The sequence below is a fragment of the Emydura macquarii genome, unplaced genomic scaffold (genome assembly GCF_026122565.2).
Source record: "Emydura macquarii macquarii isolate MOO-44397 ecotype Brisbane River unplaced genomic scaffold, CSIRO-AGI_Emac_v2 contig_2897, whole genome shotgun sequence".
NCBI lineage: Eukaryota > Metazoa > Chordata > Testudines > Chelidae > Emydura > Emydura macquarii.
In genome coordinates this window covers 13,041,548-13,064,920 of record NW_027133034.1, presented here as the reverse complement: position 1 = coordinate 13,064,920, position 23,373 = coordinate 13,041,548, and the positions used below count along the sequence as shown (strand labels likewise).

At 38.3% G+C, this 23,373-nt stretch overlaps 1 long non-coding RNA gene across 1 annotated transcript; it reads left to right on the top strand.

Annotated features, from left to right (window-relative positions):
* Nucleotides 1–2,224: 2,224 nt before the first annotated feature.
* LOC137166747 (uncharacterized) lies at nt 2,225–23,107 on the top strand. The gene is made up of 3 exons (XR_010923789.1): nt 2,225–2,288; nt 19,501–19,605; nt 22,967–23,107. It is a non-coding gene; the product is annotated as an uncharacterized lncRNA (long non-coding RNA).
* The last annotated feature ends 266 nt before the right edge of the window (nt 23,108–23,373 follow it).

Genomic DNA, 23,373 nt, shown 5'->3' with positions numbered 1-23,373 from the left:
TAATAAATATTAATCTGCATCCCAACAGGAAATCAAAACTGTCATCTCATGTGTAATGTGGGTTTTTTTCCTTTCTCTAATTGTTATTTTGTAGACATTCTATAAATATTTTTTATTAACAGAGTGATGGCATAGCCCTCAAGCACACATCTAGACACTTCTTCTGGCACCTCACACTCTCTTAGTTATGTAAACAACTCAGTCTCAGTTGTAACGTTTTAATTGGTTTCATTTGTAGACTCTAAATGTTGTTTGCATGTTTCTTCAAAAGGAAACAGAATTTAAATGAAGTGACAAAAATGGACTAAATACTCTGCAAATTCAGAATCTTCTTCCTCCTTTGGGTATTCTTACTTAGGACCCAATTCTGTGAGGCAGTGTGTGCCTGCAATGAATTTGAGAAGAACTGTCCACTACACTGAAGTCAGAGGGAATTGAGGGCTCTCAGAGCCCTGTGGGAGGGAGTCAGCACCTTGCAGGATTGGGTCCTGAAAGCACTCAGCAATAGCTAGCTGTTGAAGCATAAATGTCTGCACAGCATGTAAATGCAGCATTTGACAGAATGAATTGGAAACTAGTAAATATACACAAGAACATTTCCTCATTTGCTCTCCATTCATCCTCCTCCTTTACATATCACCTGATTTTTTTTTAAACCAAGGATATCATTAAAAGTGTTTCCATAAGGATTTTATGCAATTTAAAGTGACTAATACAGGCACACCCTACAAGACCATAGAAACACCCAGGTGTAGTGTAAATGCAGCCTCATTAGGAGAGCTAGGCCACAAAGCACTGCATATTGGAGAGTACAAAAGCCCTCTGTGATGGAACATGCTGGAAGGCATTACTGGACATTAGAAGCAAAGGGCTAAGTTAGTGAAGGTTGCAGGTTGGGATAAGCTATTACTACCAGAACAGCAACGGAGAAGTAAGCAGAGCCCTCTAGTTTGAGCCTCATACTATCAGGAGATAGTAAGTCCCAGTGGTTTTAACACTTAAGGGGGGCCCTCCAACCAGGATGGCAGCAGCTGCTCTCTTCCATGGGCAACCTTTCCCCCCAGTACAACCTTTTGCTCCTGTTGCCCTCAGAAAAGCCTTCATGGGCCCCAGCACCAACAGAACAGGATATCACCATGGCCACCAGCAGAAAGCCCACTCTGTAACATAATTTCTTTTCATTAGCCCCCTAATTGGACCAATCAGTATTCTTCCTCCACCAGCACCTAATCTTATTTTCTTATTCTCCTTCACCACCATTCTTCTTCCACTCCTCTCTTGTTCATATGTAACCCACCAACGAGTGTGTGTTACAGATCCCCCTCTCTGCCAATCCACAGATACTGAGTGATTACAGCCCCAGCTACAGAGCCTCGGCTCTACAACTCATGCTTTTAGTCTTGAAGTCTCTAATTCAACGCCCATTGTATTGGCCATGAGGGTAGCCATCACACGTAGTCTGTTCCTCTTACACCTGATCATATCCTGCTTTCACATGCCTCCCCACTCATGTGCTCCCCCCCCCCCCCCCAAAAAAAAAAAAAAAATACAAGCCAGGCTAATTACTTAGAAATTACATACTGGAAAAGAGAAAAAAAATTAGCAACTAGGAGAATATATAGGAAAGTCATGAGAGACTGTGATCTTTCTCTCCCCTACAAAGGGCAATGGCAGAAGCTGCAGAAAGCTACCTTAGAACATTTGAAACTCTTAACGGTTCTCTTGTTTTGGCTATGTACTTCTCTCTTCATTCACACACAGCTACCTGTTGTGGAGGGCTGGTGAAAAAGAGATGGATAGAGAAGTATGCGGTGGTTTTGTAGCCATGTTGCTCCCAAGATGTGAGAAAGATAAGATGGGTGAATAATATCTTTGGTCCAATAGAAGATACTACTATATTAATATATTAGATATTTGATATTAATAGAAGAAAGAGGAAGGAAAGAAAATTCTATAAAAATCATGAAACCTCTACCTATCATTGCCTTGTTCGGCTTGCTTACATGTTGCAAGCCCTTTCCTTTCATTTGTCTTTCTAGATTATAATTTCTTTTGAGCAGGTCTGTATTTTCGTACATGTTTGGAAAGCACTCAACGCCTATTGGACACGTCCATAATCTAATTCATAATTAAATAATCAACTTTGTCAGGTGCCTTGTACTCTACAAGTACAAAGGAAAAATAATAATAATAATAATGGGTTACAGCTGATGGAATAGAATTAAAGGGGACAAAGGAGGAAGAAAAGGAGAGTGAAAAAAATCAGAAGACCAAGAGCTCCAAAGCAGGTAAGGCCCTGCATGATGACCATGCTTCAATACCCAGCAAGGCCCACCAGGCTACCTTTGACATTTAAAAGCTAGAGCAGTGGGATAGGTAGTTACAGGAGGAGAATGCAGAGGAGGAAAATAAAGAAACAAAACCAAAACATGACAGATATCCTGGACCTAATTATACATAGAACCTCAATCATTTTGCTTTTGTGTTTGCATCCCTCCACTCCATCCTTCACCTGCTTTTTGTCTAATAAGGGCCTCAGAGCAGAGAACTGTGTTCTTATATGTAAATCATCTAGCATATTGCTAGTACTACGCAAATAAATTATAGTAGGGGTATGGATAGCAGGCCCCTACATTGCCTGATATTAGCCTGTCACAGAATAAAATTTTTTGGTGCAGTAATCAGAGCTGGGAAAGGAAAATGGTGACAAATTTCAGACTTTCTTGTCTTAATTTTTCATCAGCCTTTTGAAACATTCAGTATTTTTTCAGCCAGTTATGGCAGTAATTATGTTATTTGTTCAGAAGAGAACTTTGATACTTAAATGTTGATCATGTAAGTGGCACAAAGTAAATCTATTCTTTAAATAAAGATTTCAATCAGTGTAGGAGGGAGTAGTTATATGGCTCATTCTAAATATGAACAATCAATATTCCCCTCTTAGCCAATCAATTCTAATTTGTCTCCACAAGTATTCAACAGACCTTCCTTCTTTGCAAGTTGTGCACTGACTGAAAGTGCCTTGAAATATGAGTGAATGAAATAAGGGTAACAAATACCTTCCACCTTGAAACCCAGGATTCAGTCTCACAGCCTAGGAAAGGTTTCTCTCCCACCCTCTTCTCCCCCCCCACAAAAAAGTTTATTTTAATCATTCCAATATTCAATTATGGGAGTGAAAAACAAAATATGTTTTAGCATTTAGTTGATTTCTGGCATATCCTTTCATTCAGATGAATTTCCTATCAAAATGATAGAGTACATTCAGTTTGCCTTAAATAACATGCATTCTTTTTAAAACAACTGCTAAGGCTTTTAGGGGTGAATTTTCCAACCCTGTCTTCCACCTATATGCATACACAATTACATACACACACATCCGCACTTCTTAAGTGCAAACACTCACACAGACACTTGAATAAGTGAACTGATCTTGTTCCCTATGAAGTTATTGGCAAAACTCCTATTAGTTTCAATGGAAGCAGGATTGAGCCTAGAACTCCCTTACATTTACACAGCACTTTTCTTTCTAAAGGATCCCAAGTGCTTAGCATGTGAATCTGATTTAGTAATGACTTAGGCCACTTTTTTTATGTGAATAACTAAAGTTAGGCACTTAAGTTCATATTTAGTCAACTAAATAGAAGCAGCCTGAGTTTTACAGCTGTTAGGTGTCTGCAGAGCTCATTGACTTAAACTGGAATCTGGTGTCGAGCGTGGTTCACCACAGGCAAAATGATATCCTATTTTTAACAGCAAGTGGATGGCTTGAAATGGTCAGCACTATTGGGGTGGGAGGAGGGCAAGTGCAATATCAGAAAACAGAGAAAAGAAAAGAACAAATTTGAATTATAAAGCTGCTATCTGAAAATGATATCTTCCCCTAGATCATTTTAGTGAGTGCTTCCTGGGTGTCACAGGCAGATTAAAAAAAAAAAAGCCCAGAAAAAGATAATAGAACCAGGGAATTTGCATAGGCCTATCTGTTGGCCACTTCAACTTATGCTGCTCCCTACCCTTTTGCTGGGTCATCAGGCCAGGTCACCTCACTGTGACCTATTACATATAGATAGCACACAGCTTTCTGGGGAAGACTGGTGACAAACGGTAACAATTGTTGATGACTTCAGAACGAATAATTTGATTGTCAGTAATTTCTTTTTAGATATGGTACATAAATAAGACAGTTGTCATGGCATTACATGAGCAATTATGTCTTCAGCTATGGAATGGTGTGGGCACAAATAATCCGCTGTGGAAAACATGATTCAGAGTACACCACACTGTAGCAATAGACTTATTGTTCAAAATTTATCTAAAGCAGCTCTCTGACAGTCATAATATTAGGAAGGGCGGCTTTAATCTAATTTATTATGGCAGATAATATTGTATCTACTATTATAGGGGAGGTTGGGAGCACTGTCATTATTAGGGTTGCCTGACACTTCCCATTGTCAGACTTATCAGTTGCTTATAACTTTGCCAAACTTCAACTATTTGGGCTGAAATTTTCCAGCTACCTCAGAGTGAATGTTTTTGGAAAGTTTCATCCAAAAGAGATCATCCATTTCCAAAAATGAACCTAGGGAAAATTATACTATTTTGGCCATAATAAAAAAATTATGGTGACCTTTTCTTTGAACAGCCTTAGTGCCCTCTGGCTTTGGAATAGGGTCTTGAAATTTGGCAAGGGAGTGGCCTTTACGTCAGACATGCATCTTTTCTTGGCCACAAGAAAATCCAGCAAAGTTTGGCAAAATAAGTCTTTGGGAAAAAATCACAGTTTGTACATTCTCAGTAGAGACTTCTTAAATTTTAGCAGCTAAATACCCCCACACTGGGCATGCTCCAGCCCAGGGCTGAGCAGGACTTTCCCTGTAGTTGGAGCTCTGAACTGCTGCAGCCATGATGGGTCCAGGTCTGGGCACTCAAATTGAGAACAGAGAAACTGTCTCTCCTTTTCACTCAGCAACATCCCCCCCCACAAAAACATACACCCACACTTGTTCCAGGCACTGTGGAGGAGGAAGCTGCTTAATTTCAGTGCAGAGGGCACAAGAGCTAGACCTATGGGAGTGAGGGGAACTAGGCCTGGGAGCTGGGGCAAGACTGAGACTAAGAAGCAAAAGGGGGATTGTGACTGGCTTGGCAAGGACACTGGGAGCAGGTGAGGAAAATGGGGGAGGGAGGGAGAGCCAGTAGATGGGGGGTGGGAGGGGAGAGACTAAGATTGGATGAGGAACCAAAAGAAACTGGGACTGACTGATTAAAGAGACTGGAATTGAGAACCAACGAGGGGAAGGAAAAGAAGGTGAGGTGGGAGGGGAGACAGATCCCATGAGGAGCTGGGTGCATGGGGAGAAATGGGACTGGCTAGGCAAAGAGACTGGGACAGGGACCCCGGGGAGAAAGATTAGGACTGTGAACCAGTGAAGATGGGGAATATTGGGGGCAAGGGCAACTGGAGGGTAGGTTTGAGAGAGAGAGAGAGAGAGAAGACAAGGAGCCGGGGGTGGCAGGGGAGTTGGGAAACTAGGAATGGCTGGACAAGAAAACTGAAACTGGGGGAAGACTTGGCCTGGAGGGTCCAGAAGGGTGAGTCTAGGACTTGCTAGGAAAGAAGACCAGGATGGGGATGAGAGGAATGAGGAGTAGAGACTGAGACTGTCTAGATTAATAGAATGGGACTGGGATGAGGAGCCACGGGTCAGAAGAAAGATGGGACTGGCACAAGGAGAAGTTGGACGAGAAAGTGCAGAAGGAGTCAGTTTGCTTTTTTAACAACCTACAACACAAGAACGTTATTAAGGTTGCAAAGTCAAAGGTAAGGAGCTGCCAGAATAAGGTTGCCCAATCCTTAATTTAGCCACCTCATGAATAAGCATAATGATACAATCTTTAATTACAGGATAATAATGCTGGTTTTCCTCACGTGTGTGTCTGTTTGGAGATCCTTTCTGCCAGTCAGCAGGTGAATTTGGCCTCATATTTGAGTCAGTGAATTCACTGTTAGTTTTGTAATGTTAATATAGGTAGAAAATGTGTTTTATAAAACTAGGGATAACCACAAGGCTCAAACTAGGTCTGTAACCGTGAGCCAGACACCATTTTATTGCACTGTATCATGGCTCCCACCATCACAAATTATGAAGGGCAGCTGTTTAAGACTAGGCATACAATCCCAATTCAAGCAGCTGCTTCACAGTGCTTTGCCATCAGCCAGCAGAGGGGGCACAGCCAGCACCAGAATCACTCACAAGGAGCTGCCACTGGCCAAGGGAACAGCCACCCATGTCCTTTACCCATGGTGCATGTGGTACAAGAATAGCTGACAAAAGAATGATCAGGAGTAGCAAGTCTTACTTAGCAAGGGGAACACAGAAGCTGCAGCAAGGGGGAACACAAAGCTTGAGAGCATCGTCAGGAATTCAGGGCTTCCAGTTAGACCAGAAATACCACAAGGCAAATCTTTTTATGTTGTTTTTTGGCACATTTCTTTCCAATCTTGGCCAGAACCAGAAAGGCACATGGAAAACCAAACAAAGAGGGGGGGGAATTATCTGATCTCTTTAGAACCTCAAAATTGGTTCAGTTATGGCTCAATTAAAGTTTTAATTGCAGGTTTGGGTCAGTTCTCACCTGAACTAGTCTGTCAGACTCCACTCATTATTATTACAGTAGCTGCCTGAAAATTAGCTGAAGAAATTCAAGTTGCTGACTATAGTCATACCACGTGTGTGGTAATCCTGTCTGATTTCATTATGGCCCGCTGAAATCCCTGAGAGTCTTCCCATTGACTTCAGTTGATGTTGGGTCAGGCTTTGTGGTAGCTGACCAGGACCAGGCTGTGTCCATTCTTGGACTGGAGAATTGTAACCAAGACCTAAATACTGTAGCAAATAGTTCTGGTGATATAGTAAGTGACATGCTATCCTCTGAATCAAGATTGAACCAGTGTTCTACCATGGGATGAGGGACACTGTCTTGCCAGGTAGGCCATCTTGTAGAAGAGACATAAAACTGAGGTCCTTACTAATTGTGGCTGTTAAAGGAACCACACCACTTTTTTAAAAAACAGCATAGAATATTAGTTAACCCGGGTGCCTATCTAAATTATACCTTTTCAGTGGAAAAACTGTTTCTTTACCTGTGTTTATACAGTGCCCAGCACAATCATGACTTGGATCTGTGAGTGCTACCATAATAATTCACCTGAAATATAGAAATCTCCTGTAGGGTAGGCATATGATAGTTCCTGGATCATATTTTCCTGAAATTTAATCCAGACTTCACTAAAAATTTAAAAGGAAAAATCTGTTGCCTTTTCAGATCTCTTGGCTATACCTTCCTGGTCATGTTCATGAGTAATAAGAGGGTCAGATCTTGCACTGTGGGAGAATCAGCAGGTACCCCCAAGTTTTAAGACAGCAAAGCTTTGACAGAATTATTAGCATATCTTTACTTGGAATATTTTTAAAGATCAAGATGACATTGCTGTTTTAAGGGGCAGGCACCTCTAGCCATCTCTCAAAGAGCAGAACAGAGCAGTGGATAAATTGATGCACGCTTGATAGCATGATTTGCAGACAGAATGATTTATTAGCAATTAAAACAAAGGAAGAGAGAGTGAACTCAATCGTTGTACTACAAAGTTTGAAATAAATAAATAAAAACCACATCAAGCACTGGCCAATGTTTTGTCTCTCCCAGCCTGCAAAACATTTGCCTTAGAGAAGTGTTTTAAAAAAAATAAAAACATTTGATGCCTCAAAAGCAACACATTTAGCTGCCATGCAAGACCAGCCATAGTAATTATCAGGTTACATTGTTCAAGATGTTGGTCATTTTAAGAAATGTTTCCTTTGTCAAGCCCACAACAGACCTCATGCCAGGACACCACATGCCTATTGTTCCATTTGGAAGGATACAGAGAGAGAGAGAAATTGCAAAGTTGCAGTGAAAGGGTTGCATCCCCACATTAAAAGGACACCTTGTCGGGAGGGAGTTGCCAAGGTAAATAAATGTGTAAAGGAAACCACAGTTCTTTCAGGGATCCAACGCTTAAGAATCAAATTGCTGTATTAGGAATAAAAGTTTCTGGACTTCTTTTGCCTGGTTTAATTAAACATGGAGCAGAGCATTCTGTAAGACTCATACAAAAGTCTTACGTCTATACAAGTAAGCCAAGATCTCATATTGCAAGTTCATTGTCCACAGCTGCACGTTCTATTCTAGTCTATTCAAGTTTTTATACAGCAACCATTATTCCTATCATCATTCCTATCATCAGTACATCTTATACAGCAACCATCAGTATAGGAGGTCCTTCCAGAACTGTTGATTCTTGTTTTATTTTTTTAAATCACACAATGGCTATGGTGAGTGTCACTTAACCAAAGTCACGACAGTGCCAGGCTATGAAAGTAGTATCTTGGGTAGCCACCTTTCCATGCCAGTAGGCCTCCAAACGCCCATGTTTTTGTAAATGTTTTAAGCTTGTATCTGCTCTTGATCAACTTCAACTCTTTCAGTCCATACGAATGCAAAATGCAAAGTGGAACACACGTAGTCTTTAAAGTGCATATGTCCGTCCTACTGAGGTTTATTTTTCAATAGAGAACTCCGACACAGAAACATTTTTGCCTGCAATAAAATAATCATTGTATTTTAACATGAGCACACATGGCTTTATTCTCATAGCCCTACCATTCAGGAGGACCAACACTGGCAGGGAAAGAGTGAATACAGCATTTCCTTAAAATCATGAGATTTCTTTTTGTGGGGATGGGACATGAATATCGTAACCACGTTTTGCATCCATCTTTTAAGGACCTGCTGAAAGTATGACACAAAGAATGTGTGATAGAGGGAATACCTGCTGAATATTCCCCTGTGTGAAGTCTTTGTTCTCTATTATTAAACAAATTGTTTTCCAGTTACCTGGTAGACTTCTAAAATCAAGCATAAGAAAATCAATGTCCCTTTAATATCACATAGCCAGGATGGAGGAATCCTGTGGATTTTACTCATACACTTTTATCAGATCAATCAGAAACGCTTGAATGAGTGCACTTTCACCCCAGGAAGTTTTGAGTGAGTACTTGGACCATGAATACAAGTAATTCTTCTGCTGTCTGTGCTCTAGAGGGGTCACCCTGTATTTCTTCATGTATTTTACTTCTCTCAACATCACAAACCAACTTTAGATATTTGATTAAACATTTGTGTTGATTAGAAAGACTCACTGATTTGTAACCCCACTCAATCAACTATCCAAAACTCTTATTTTTTTTTCAATAGCAGTGTCTGTCGCTCACACACACACACACACACACACACACACACACACACACACCCCTCAATCCATCCAAATCCAGTTTTAACACTAACTAGAGAGCAAAAGTGGCCTTTTGGAGGGCAGTCAGTAACTCTACACATTCTGCTAGCCATGGCTTCCACACACAAATGACCTCTCTTCCTTGACCTCACTATTGGCCACATTATCCTACTGGTACACTTAGAATGCTGTGTTGGTGTCTCAGGTCCCTTCCTCATCTGGTTATGCCCGTATGTATGGTATCTAACTGCTCTGGGATTTCCCAAAACTCTATTGTCAGCCCTTGTCTTTTCTATCTTCTGCCTTTCCACTTGGACACATCATTTGAGAATTTAACCTTGACTACCAGTTTTATGCTGATCATACATGTGCCTACCTCACCTTTAAACCTTGCAGGGATCTCTCCATGAACACAATCCCCATCTGTCTTACGCACATCAATACTGATCTTAACTTTAGTTAATTTAATTATACCTTCCCACTGTGAAGAAAAATACCTTTCAGTCACATCCATTGCACAACTCCCTTCTGAATTCTGGCCCACCTTTTAGCTGTCTTATCTGTAATCTTGAAGTCAAGTTATCTTTTGATTTGACTCTCCTTTGCATCTCAAATTGCTACAGTCTTCGTCTGCTTTTCACCATCCTAACATAACCAAAATCTGACACTTCCTTGCTGCTTACTCCTCTGGAATTGCAAATGCATGTCTTTGTCACTTCACATTTTGTCTGCTATAAACATTCTCCTCCGGGATCTCCTAGAGTCACCTACAACTACAGCTGGTTGGGATTTTCTAGACAACACTTTTTTGTACAAAATGCCAATTCATCAAAACAGTTTCTATGGCCCAGGATGAATCTCTGGTCAAAATGAAAGAAAGAGTGAGCACCCCATAATAGCCAATACCCAGTGATTAGGGCACTGACCTGAGATGTGGGAGTCCCTGGGTAAAACCCCTGCTCTACCTGATTCAGTGCAAGGATTTGAAATCCCCTACATCCCAGGTGAGTTGCCTGAACACAGCTTTATAGAGCAGCGGTCCTCAACCTGTGGCCCAATCATCCTCAGGGCCATGCGCGTAGTATTGGATGCGTCCCACATAACATTGTCGGCCACATCTGCCCACATGTTGGTATAACTTATGTCGTTCAAGGATCTGAATAAGACACCCACTGAGCAACATAAATTATACTGACCTAAGTGCTGGTGTGGACAGAGCTTCTCCCACCAACATAGCTGCTGCTGCTGATTGTTGAGGGTGGATTAATTAAATTGATGGGAGAGCTCTTTCTCGTCATTTTACAGCAGCTACACTAGACAGCTTACAACTGTGTAGCTGCATTGATGCAGCTGCACCACGGTATGCTCTCTAGTGTAGTCATAGGCTGAGTCTATAGTCTGGTGGTTAGGAAACCAACCAGGGAAGTGGGAGACCCATGTTAAAGTCCCGGCTCCAAATCAGGCAGAGCAGGGACTTTATTCTGGGGTTTCCCACATCCCAAGCAAATGTGCTAATCACTGGATTATTGGCTTTTTGCTCATGGATGACTAGATCCCTATTATTTTATATATAATACAAAAACATTTCTCATCATTCAAGATCTCTTGCTTTCTCCACTCTACAGCTTTTATCCTACCTTATAACCCCTATTCCTTCTCTCTTCTCGTGTACTTGCTCCTGCTGTTGCACCAGGTATACAGGGCCGTCTACTTGCCTCCATTTGCCTCGCTGAGTCTCCATCCTTATTAAAATGCAGCTCCAAAACACTTCTTCTATCTGCCTATAAGTAGTAAGCTGTCAACCGGTTTCATAACTATACTTATATTATCAACACTTCACACTTCTAAGAGCTCTGTCTACTCCCACTCTCATACATTGTTGCAACTGGTGTGCTTTGTGAGATATGTATATGAACCATGCTTTAAACAATTATATTTTATTGTGCTGGACATCTTCTGAAAGAAAATATGAGTGCTCACAGAAAAAGGGTCTCAATTGTTCAGCCCCAGCACACTTTGAATAATTATCAGTGTTAGACATTTCTTCTTCAGTGTGTCGGCATTAAAAAAGGCAGATTGACATAGAGGTGGTGAGATGATTTGGATTCAGAATACAAGAGCAAAGAATCTCTTAGGATAATTACATTAAATATTATTTCCTCTAGACAACTATATGAAAGATTTTAGATCTGTAGGATTTGTATAAAGTAAAATGAGATTCTGCAGCCTCAGAAATCAGTTTTCGAGTGAACTGGAAAAGTATAGTACAACTGTTCCATAATATATTTCCTTGTGGCTCTCTCACCCCATTCCCTTACTGTAATGAGATTTATATACTTGTTCAGCATAATCAATAATAAATTGACTTCTTTAATCTTAATAAAAAAGTGTGGCTGTTTCTCTTTACATATTAGATAGAAAGTGAAAGGAAACTGACATTTTTCCAAAGGAAAAAAGGTAAGGTCTAATCTTTTACTATGCACAGACTTCAGCACTTAGATACCAGGTTGATAGGTGTTATAGAAAACACTAAGTCACACAGACAGTTAATTCTGTCTGTGGATTAATCAGCCGTGCATATTTGGAAGGCACACAGATGTCTGATTATATTGTTGCTACCTGATCATATTCAAGATGCATGATGGCGATCTGAATAATCCATGTTTTCATATAAAGAAAAGGTTAAATCTGGTGGAACCAATGTTTCTCCAACAGGTACATATGTTTAATACTTTTAAGCACTGAAATAGTCTCACACACTCACATTCAACTCTTTCTGAAGGTTTCCTTCTGAGATATTTATTGCCAGTAACATTATTTGTTTTATAAAGATATTTCTTTACAAGAGTTTCTATTTTTTTTTTCCTAAAGGAATTGCTGTGTTTGCCAGGAAGTTCTCTGGACAGGAATTTTGGATAACACATTCACGTACAGGATACTTTAGTCCATAAGAATGCATTAAAAAAGCAAAATGATTTGAATGAATATTATTAATCAGAAGTAAAAGATGGACAAAAATCTCAGGGTCAGATCTGCATCTAGTGTAAATACTTTTAAGTGCATTGAAGTCAATGGAGCTACATTGGTTTGTGCCCATTGAGGAACTAATCCAAAGGTGCTTTGGAACTATTTTAAAAAGTTTACCAAAGTGTGTTTAGTGCTTATGAAAAGTACAAGATTGACAGGTCTCAGGACTGACCTTCTAAGAACAGTACAGCATGGCAGTGGCAGGCAAATTTCCACAGCTGCTGCATTGAATGGATCACCTCATTAAGAGTGACAGAGTAGTCCACTCTCCATACTCCCTTCAAATCCTTGGCCACTATGCTGAGGCTATTAACAATGGTGCTTACCTCTGCTGTAATTAAAGGTCAGGGACCATATTATTATTTAGTATTTATTTTTGGTAGCCTTCACAGAATGCTAGGCACATTCAAAACAGAGAAGATGGAAAAATCCCTGCCCCAGGAAGCTCATAGTCTGAAGGCGGAAAAGTAAACAAATAACAAAACAGAAATTAGGTCAAACAAAAACAATGATTGTTCAGTTAAGTTATCCTATTTTATTTATTTATTTATTTTGTTATATAAAATACATCCATGTCACTCCTCAAGCAAAGAGCCAGTTATTAAAGTCTCTTCCAGGCATTGGACAGACTGGTTTCAGGAATGATTTCCAATATAAGCCATCAAAAGAACTATTGTTGTCATTTCTTTTCATCACAAACCAACCACAGATTCAAGCCACTAGTATAAAATTGGAAGATACCATACTCCAATCTCCTGACTATCTAGTCCACCAGTTTTCACAGTGGAGAGAGGTCAATGGCAGAGTCCCCCAGGGATCTGTACTGGGATCAGTGCTGTTCAATATATTCATAACTGGAAAAAGGGGTAAACAGTGAAGTGGTAAAGTTTGCAGATGGTACAAAATGTCTTAAGACGGTTAAATCCAAAGCAGACTGCAAAGAGTTACAAAGGGATCTTCCAAAACTGGGTGACTGGACACCATAATAGCAGATGAAATTCACTGTTGATAAATGCAAAGTAATGCACATTGGAAAACATAATCCCAAATATACCTGCAAAATGACAGGGTCTAAGAGATCTTAAGGTCATTGTGGATAGTTCTCTGCATACATCCTCTCAATGTGCAGCAGCAGTCAAAAAAGCCAACAGAATGTTAGTAAACATTAGGAAATGGATAAATAATAAGACAGAAAATATCATTATGCCACTGTATAAAGCCATGGCACACCCACACCTTGAGTGCTGCATGCACTTCTGGTCACCTCATCTCAAAAAAGATATATTAGAGTTGGAAAACATACAGAGAAGGGCAACAAAAATAGTAAGGAGTATGGAACAACTTCCATATGAGCAAGGATTAGAAAGACCAGGACTGTTCAGCTTGGAAAAGCGATAACTAAGGGGGGAATACAATAAAGGTCTAGAAAAAGTGAATAGGGAAGTGTTATCTACTTCTTGAAATAACACAACAACCAGGGATCACACAATTAAATTAATAGACAGCAGGTTTTAAAAAACGACGAGGATGTACATCATACAACACACAGTCAAGCTGTGGAATTCATTGCCAGTGGATGTTATGAAGGCCAAAAGTACAAATGGGTTCAAAAAAGAATTAGATAAATTCATGGAGGATAGGTCCATCAATGGCGATTAGCCAAGATGGTCAGGGATGCAAGCCCATGCTCTGGGTGTCCCTAACCCTCTGACGACCAGACGTTGAGACTGGATGAGAGGGGTTGGATCACTTGATGATTGCCCTGTTCTGTTCATTCTCTCTGAAGCATCTGGCTTTGGTCACTGTCAGAAGATGGAATACTGGGCTAGATGGACCATGGATCTAACCCAGTATGGCCGTTCTTAATGTTCACCAGCCAAATTTCTCTCTGATTCATGCAGACTACTAAAACAAAAGAACAATTTTAAACATATATATCTCTACTAGCTTCTCCAGTTCACATATCTCTGTAATTAAAGCTTGATACCCTGCTTTTCCTATGTGCTGTATTTCATGTACTTATATGTTCTCACCAACTTTTTTCTCTGAATTAAAAATCTTAACTGTCACTATGTGATTTGCATTTAATTAATAGTCATGTTAAATTGCTCAATAAATACATCCAGCAGTTAATATATTACATGTATTATATATCAACCATGAAACTCAGATTTAATCATAATTATGACTGCAAGAAGATGTATAAGGTGCTCATTAGATCACTACTAATGATCTAAAAATCAGGGTTCTCATCTTTTGCAATTGTGTGCATTCAAAGTAATATAAGTGTTAAGCCAGGATTTCACTACATAAACAAAATATTTCACAGTGAATGTGGTCCGATTGTGTTGTAAAGATATATTTAATCTTTCCTATTCTAAAACATACCTAATGGGGATACTGTTTATAGTCTCTTTTTAAAGCAAAAGCAGATGCAATTGAAATCACTTTAAAATTACCCTTAAAGAACAGATGGCTTCAATGCAAATATGAAGCATCTTGCAATTTGTGTACTTCTCTATGCATATGGACTTGCTATTTAAAACCAACGACAGGAAACTGCGGTTGTCACGAAGGGGTTTCAGATTATAAGGTTTCTGTTCACAATTGTCCATTCCCTTTAAACTGAATTAGTCCTAGTTTTCAGCAGGTTTCCTGTCTCCTCAACAGTGCATGTACCAGAGGAATACAAATTATTGTAATCCAAAATAGTAATTCCCAACATCCAAACCCCCTCTTTCTGAACAGTGAGAATGTTAAGGACCATAGGTCTGTTACTCTTTATTAATATAATTCTTTAAAATCCTCTTGGCCATCATCAGCTGGTGTAAATCATCAAAGCTCCATTAAAATCAATAGCAGTATGCCTGTATACCCAATCTGAGGATACGGCACTCTGCTTATAAATGAGCAAAAGCTAATAGTCAAATGTAATTCTTACCAAATAATCAATAATTACACTTTATTTTACCTGTAACCTCATGAAAGCAGATAAACCTCCAGACATAATTCCTAATCTTGCCTAGGAACTTCAGACAGAAGTATTTGCTTGTTTCATGTTTCTAAGGATTTGTTTGTTTCTATGCTTTTCAGTTCCCCGACTCCCCAAGTGTCTTATGCCAAAGTGAAGGGTCCTGCGTCTGCCCTAAATGGACTGTTTCCAGATACATTACTGGGGTGAATGTTTAGGTATTATCCTCTCATCCTTCTTGAGAAACATGTTTTACCCATTCCCTCATCTCCTTCAAATAGGAAGCTCTTCCCTAGCCTCTTTTATATGAACAGTTGTAAAAGGTTTACGAATGCAACAATTTAACTAAAGAAAAACAGATCTCCATTTAAAACTGTTGCCTACCGTGGCAGCTGCTTAGTTTTCCTTACAATACCACCACTTATAGCGTTCTTCAACCTCCCACTGTTCCCACTTAATGAAATGTAATAAGCAAAACACCCACAAATTACTGTCAGCACCTTGATATCAACAACATAGCAGCTGCAATAAATAGGTTTGTAAAACTGAGCTGGGGGAGGGTTCTGTCTCAAAAAAATGTGTGTGTTTCATTGTCTCAGGTTTGCACATGAATTTGCCTTCCAACCCATTTTCAGCAACAACACAGAGCTGGTGTTTGGAAAATAACAAGAGATATTGAGCCATATTTCTCTCTCACTACATTTTAACACCATTGTAACTCCATTGACTTCAGTGAAACATACACCAGAGTATGGGAGAAGAATATTTTTCCCACCCACTACTTAGCTGGATAAGGGCATCAAGACAAATGCGTTTCTGGTTGTTAGAGCTAAAGATGGTTGATAATTTAAATGAGTGTCATTAATTCCCAGAAGGTGCTCTTCTTCAGTTTATCTGGTAAATCTGCTGCCAACAGATCACCAAGATCCCAGTCTGACTTTCGTCACTGGAATAGTAGATAATTTCAGGGAACTCAGAAGCATATTGAAAAAGAAGAATGTTCAGACAATCTTCTCTGAGATCCTTCCCATGCTATATGCAAAGAAAGAGAAAAGACAGAAGATTCTGGGAAGTGAATCTCTGGTTAGGTGAGTTGTGTAGGGTTTTGGTTTGTGAAACAATGATTCACCGTTTATGGGGGGAAAAGTCTGTACAGTTTGGATGGCCTCCACTTGAGTAGATGGGGGACCAATATCCTCAGGGACAGGTTGACTAGAGTAGTCAGGACAGGGTAAAATAATAAAAAAAGGGAGGGTAAAAAGAGGGAAGATATAATCACTTAGCACAAAATCAAGCTGTTGAGAAGAAAATTAATCAAGGAACTGAAGGACATGAAAAGAAGACATGAATTGCCTATTGTAAACTGGATGCACCTGTCATAAATAACAGGTTATTTTTAGGTAGCTACTTAGAGTTAATTAAAAAGACGAAACAGGTGAATAACACACAGAAACTGTATGATCGTTAGTTAATACAGACAAGTATAATTGAAATCATGGGAAAAATCAACATATATAAAATACAACAAATACAGTAAAGTGGTCTCCTACATTGTTCATACTTACAATTTTATGAAGACCATTCAAAACAAAATGGAAGGAAAGGTAAGTTGAAGATCACTCCGAGAGAAAGGCATTGGGCCACGCTTCCTACCCAATTATCCCATGTCATCTTCCCAGTGACTGGATAACCTCATCTTTGATACACCTTTTCCTATTCCACCCACACAGTTCTGGGACTATATTTGATAAGAATTTGGCCCTTGTCCATGTGTGGTCTTCTGGTTAATCATATGTGGTATGCCAGCTACCATAGTTAAACTTCCAACCATTAACACCTCATTTGCATCAAAGTCCCAATAGTTTCAGTATGTCAGTGGGGTTAGCTCTATGATTACCTTATTGCAAAAGTATTCTAAGATGCTACAATATTAATCACAAGATACATATTGTTAAATTTTATAATCTTAGGTCAAGCACACAATACTCATGCTAATTTATGCCAACTTCTACTGGACCTCACTCTAAGCCCTTAACACTTAATGTTTATTACCTATAGCCAAGCCTATTTTAATACATATATTTTGGTTCTTCTACTTGCTGTTACAGCTTCAATAACTTCTATTATTATTTCTATATGCATGCTTAGCAAGTAGATTATATTTTACCTAAAACTATATACCCTCTAAGATCAGGTCATGTCTACACTATGCACCAATGCGAGGAAATGGGGGTAACAAACAAGAGGATTTGGAGTTCCTCATTTATGAGCATAAATTCCATCTAGTTGGTATTACTGAAACCTGGTGGGATGAGTCACACAATTGGAATGTTAAAATCAAAGGTTATAACTTATTTCAGAAGGACTGAGTGGCAAAAAAGGGGGACAGTGGCACTCCATGCCTAAAATGGCATTACCTCTTTCCAAGTCACTGATGACTTGGAAGAAAATGATCTTGAATTCTTATAGATCAATGTCCAAACAGATAAAGCACAAGTTGAGTTATTGATTGGTGGATGCTGTTGACCACCAAATCACACTAGGGAACAGGAGGACACACCTATTCTTAACGTGTAAGAAAAAAAGCTACATGGTCCTGGAGGACTTAAAGTGGAGTGACATATGCTGGGGGTCTCATGCTACCAGTACTAAAACATTTCTAAACATTATAGATGACACTCTCTTAACTCAAAAAGCCAGCACTGTGACTTTTCTTTCCTAACACTTTCCTAACTCTTACAGCCAACACTGCGGAATTCTATATTAGCCCTTGTCCTTACAGATAAAGAAGAACAGATCACAGAACTAAAAATTAATGGTAGCATAGATACAAGTGATCATGATTTTATAAATCCATGTAGATTAAAGTACAGACCAGTAACTTATATATACTTGGTGCTTTAATAGGGCCAATTTCACAAAGCTGAAAAGAGTTATGAGCCAAATTAGAGAGGAAGAATTTAATCAGACAAATGTGAATGATAATTGGGAATAATGTAGGAGCACCTTCCTAGATGCCCAAAAAGCCACAATCAAGAAAGAAGACTCTACTTGTTAAAAAAAATGGCCTGGTTTAGAGGGTAAGTAAAGGCAGATGTAAAAATGGAACAAATGGAAGAAATATATATAACAAATGGAAGAAAGCGGTAGTTGATCGTAATGAATATAAATCAGAATTTAGAAATTGTAGAAAATTAATAAGGGAAGCAAAAGGACACAGGGAGAAATCTATAGCCAAAAGCATTAGGTACAATAAGGAAGTTTTTTAATAAATGTATTAGTAACAAAAAGAATCCTGACGATGGTATTGGTGCACTACTAGATGGAAATGACAGAATTATCAATAATAATGGTGAATAATCAGATGAACATGTGCTCCCAGGGCGATACTGTGGCCAAAAGAGCTAATGTAATTCTGCTATGCATAAATAGGGGACTCTTGAGTAGGAGTTGAACGATTATTTTACCTCTGTATTTGACATTGGTGCAACCACTGCTGGAATACTGTGTCCAGTTCTGGTGCCTACAATTCAAGAAGGATGTAGATAAATTGGAGTGTGTTCAGAGAAGAGCCACGAGAATAATTAAAGATTAGAAAATATGCCTTATAGTGACAGATTCAAGGAGCTCAATCTATTTAGCTTAACAAAGAGATGGTTACAGGATGGCTTGATTACAGTCTCCCCGATACCAACAGGAGGAACAAATACTTAATAATGGGCTCTTCAATCTATAAGAGGAAGGTATAATATGATCCAATGGCTGGAAGTTGAAGCTAGCAAATTCAGAATGGGAATAAACCATAATTTTTTTTTTAACAGTGAGAGTATTTAACCATTAAAACAATTTACCAAGGGTCATGGTGGATTCTCCATCACTGACAATTTTTATATCAAGATTAGATGTTTTGCTAATAGATAAAATCTAGGAATTATTTTGGGGAAGCTTTATGGCCTATGTTATATAGAAGGTCAGACTAGATGGTCACAATAGTCCCTTCTGGCCTTGGAATCTATTAATTGTGCAGCATGGACAAATGGGAAATCTGATTGCTGAAAAGGAACCTCCTTCCTTTCCAAGTCTTTTTGTCTTCCAGATGACCCTTTAGGTGTTCAGTTGATTGGGAGCGGAGCCCTGTAATGATGTTACCCACCCCCTTTTATAGTCTGTTTCAGTTTGCTAGGACAGTCTATGCATGTGACGTGGCTGCTGCTTTCCATTGGTCAAGCAACCCCATTGCAAATGTGCATCCTACAGCAAAGCCTTCACGGTAAGCAATCCCTGGTAGTGGAATCTTTCTTTGATGACCCATTAACATGTCTGGCCACTTCATTGTTGTACCTGAAAAGCCAGTTTAGGTGGTTTCCACCTTACAACATGTTCTAGCAGCATTTACAACAATATTTCATAACTTCACATACTATGGCAGCACATACAATCTAACAGGATATTAATTTTTAGCAGCTCAATACTTTTAAATTAATACCCAACAAGGCATACATTTTACAGAACATAACATAATTATATGACATTGGTAAATATGGGGGTTTGGGGCTGTTGCTTTCAGACACAGGCTGTCATACCTATATAACCTGAATCCTCTGTGAATTATTCAGTTTAACAGCAGCTTTCAAAGCACAACTGCCTTTAATGGTCTACTGAAATTTTAAAAAGCAGCTTTCTACCTGCAGTTTTGGAGTTGTGCGTTAATCAAGCTATAAGCCTCAATTAGCAATAAGCTACCAAAAGCCTCAAGTCAAAGAATAACCTAATTTAAGAAACAGACTGTTGGTATAAAACATCCATAGTGCCACTCTGACCTGATTCAAGAATTATAAATGCATGAAATCAGACTAAAAAGAGGGAAAAGAATCTTTTTTATATTTTTAGGTATGACAGTAAAGATACATGTTATGAGCTTTACAAATTTCCAAGGTGTCTTTCATCATAAAGCATCTTAAAAAGTACTTTACAAATAATCTGCAAATATTTCATGATTTTAAATTAATGACTCTGCTAGCTACTCAATTAATACATTAGTGGTTTCTTTGTGTGTGGTTTTCAGGGCTTCCTGCAGGCTGAACATAGTGAAAGCTGTTTGTGTTTTATTATTTTCCCCCAAAACGTGGGACGATATGAGAAATGAGAGGATAACTAGAATTGGCTTTGAAGGAAGGCTTGAAACTTTCATTACATTTTATGCACCTCCACTCCCAACTTTTATAATAGTAAGGTGGACATTATATCATTTGTGGTAACTAAAAATTAGAGATGAGCAGATTTCACAAAAAGGTTTTCTGCAAATTAGTATGAATTTTTAAATGAATTCACTTTCATAGGTATGAATCCACTTTTCCTGAAAATTCAAGCAAGAAATGTTGATAGCTGGAATGTTTCTCAAAACAGTGAATTTTAAGGAAATTAAAATATTCAAGAAAAGCTCATTGCAAATTCTTATGCAAGTATTCAGCCGGAAAGCAGAGCCTAAGAGTTATGCTCATCCAGACAGGGAACAGAAACACAGCATGTATACTATGTGTCCAATCAAAACAGCTCAAATTTCATGTTTATCAAATGAGCTCAATTAATTGTTTGCAGGAAAATTATTTTCAGAATTTATGCAAAGAACAAAAATGAATACATTAAGAAAACAAACAAACAACCTCCTGGTGATCAATTTCTAAACAGTTGGATTTGCGGTTTGTGCTTTAGTGGGATAGGTTATGGCTTTTCTTCCTTGAAAGCTTGCAAACAATCTTTAATTAAAAAAAAAAAAAAAAAGCCTCAAAAAAAATGTAAGATTAGCCTCAGCTACATTCTCTAACTGTACACATTTCATAGGCCTCTTCTTGTCTAAATGTCAGTGTTGTAGACAATTACCAGACAAACTGTCAACAAAGGATGAGGGTTTGCTATGCTTGAATGTCATCTGCAAGTTGTTAGGATTCTAATCTCACCATCTGACAGATTCTGATGCCTTATCTAGGCAGCAGGATCCATTCAACTAAGAAATCTCTCCTCTGAACACAGAAAACTGAAATGAGACACCACAGAAATAACTGTTAATATGAGTTTCTCATGTAACAGCAATTTCAATCAGTCTTTATTAAAAAATGATTGGCACAAGCATTTACAGTTTCCTCATTTTATTTTGAAAAGCCACCTATATAACTCCAAGAGCAACTTATTCATATTCAGTTCCTAGGCTAGAAAAGTTAAATCAATTGTTTTGCTTTTCAACTCTTGCCTTTTCCCAATTTGCTACAGAGACAAACAAACAAACAAAATTGCTGTCCGCTGAAGAGTGAAGCAGGTGCAAGTTTTGCTCTTTCATAGTTCCTGTTTAATTCAGTGTAGATCCCTTGTTATTCTTTATCAAAAATGTTCTAGTGGTCCTGTAATACATCCATGGTTTATTTTTCTCTTCCACGAGACTTGTTTTTAAATGATTGTAAATAAGGTGCTCTCTTTCAAAGCCATTCCTTATCAACATAATGGCTTAAGATACAAACCTGAAAGGATTATAATTATTATTCTAAAATGTATACTTATTGATGGTGTTAGAGGCAGTGGTTGATATGAACCGAATTGCAGTGTATAGTGGTCTCCATTTGACAATACATGTAAACGGCAATAAATTGATATTAACATTCTTCATTATAATTGTGTTACTTAGCAAACACCATCATAACAAAACTTTGTTTAATTTACGGCCACTGTTTTGTTTGGTTTTTTCCATCAGAAAAAAGCTCAGCAGATGCCTATTTAGTCTTCGATTTTTTGTAATGAAAACTAAGAAGATGTTGGTTGCGTGCACAATTAGTTTAACTATGTGAGAAAATATTGTTAGTCATTTTCTTTTGATCTATAATTTGAGATAATTATTTTAAACAGAACTTTGTTATAATTGTAATTCATTTTAAAAGCTCCCATCCACTTAGCTGTTAAGAGTTTTACAGCTTTATAGAGACATTTATATTCTTAGAATATCATAACCTTTGCTATTAACATTTCTCCCTGTTACTAATCTTTTCCCATTTTCCTACCTCTGTGACTGATCTTGTTTTTTCTTTGCTTTATTGCAATGCTTATGGTTTAGTTCATTCTTTTTACTTTTTCTATTGGCTATCTCCCTCCTCTGGGGCCTGCCTTTATTTCCTAGTTCTTTTTCCTAATAATTTTTAGATGAAGAAAAACATACAGTAAGTAAATCTGATTTTAAATGGATGTTTAAATTATTGCAGACATAAGTATGAATTTGTAAGTGCACTTTCTTTGAACTCTTGTCTGCAGCCCTCTGCTATTGAACACACTCGGCTTTTTTTTTTTTTTTTTTCCTACAGTTTTAAATGAATGTTCACAGAAATCAAAGGAACATCAGGATATATAGGCCCCAGATTTTTTCAGTAATGTAGGAAATGTTTTTCTATCACTTGTTGTAGTGGTCAGTTTATATAATAGAATTTTAATTGCTTTTGTGAAGCATAGGTAGGGAGATCACTAAGTATGATTTAGAAAATTGAGGGGTTCAAATTCTCCTATAGGTGTATTCACTTGGAAATAAACTTTATTTTTCTGTCTGATAAATTAACAAATTAAGTTGTATTTGTTTTGTTTTGTTTTTTAAACAGAACAAGCACCAACATCTTTGAACAGCAAGCAGATGTGTTGTGACTAGGAAGAGATGGAGATCAAAGTCTGAGTTGTATTAAAAAATTGTTGCCAGGATTTATTGCTTGTAAAATAAAAAAAGGAACAAAATAAAACTTGTACATGAAACATCAAGGTCTTCACAAGCTTTTCTAATAGGTTGTTTTAGCTTGCTTTGACAAGTTAAAAATCTGAGATTAATTAAATTCAGAGAGAGAAGAAAATATATAGCATGATTCTTCCATTATAAATGGAGTGACTCAGCCAGCGTTAGCAGCAATAAAAATCTGCCTGTCAGTACAGAGCCACACTTTTTATTTCTTGCTTTTCTGTTCCAAACCTCTTCTAGGTCCACAACCTACAGCAAAACCGTGCCCACTGGTTTGCT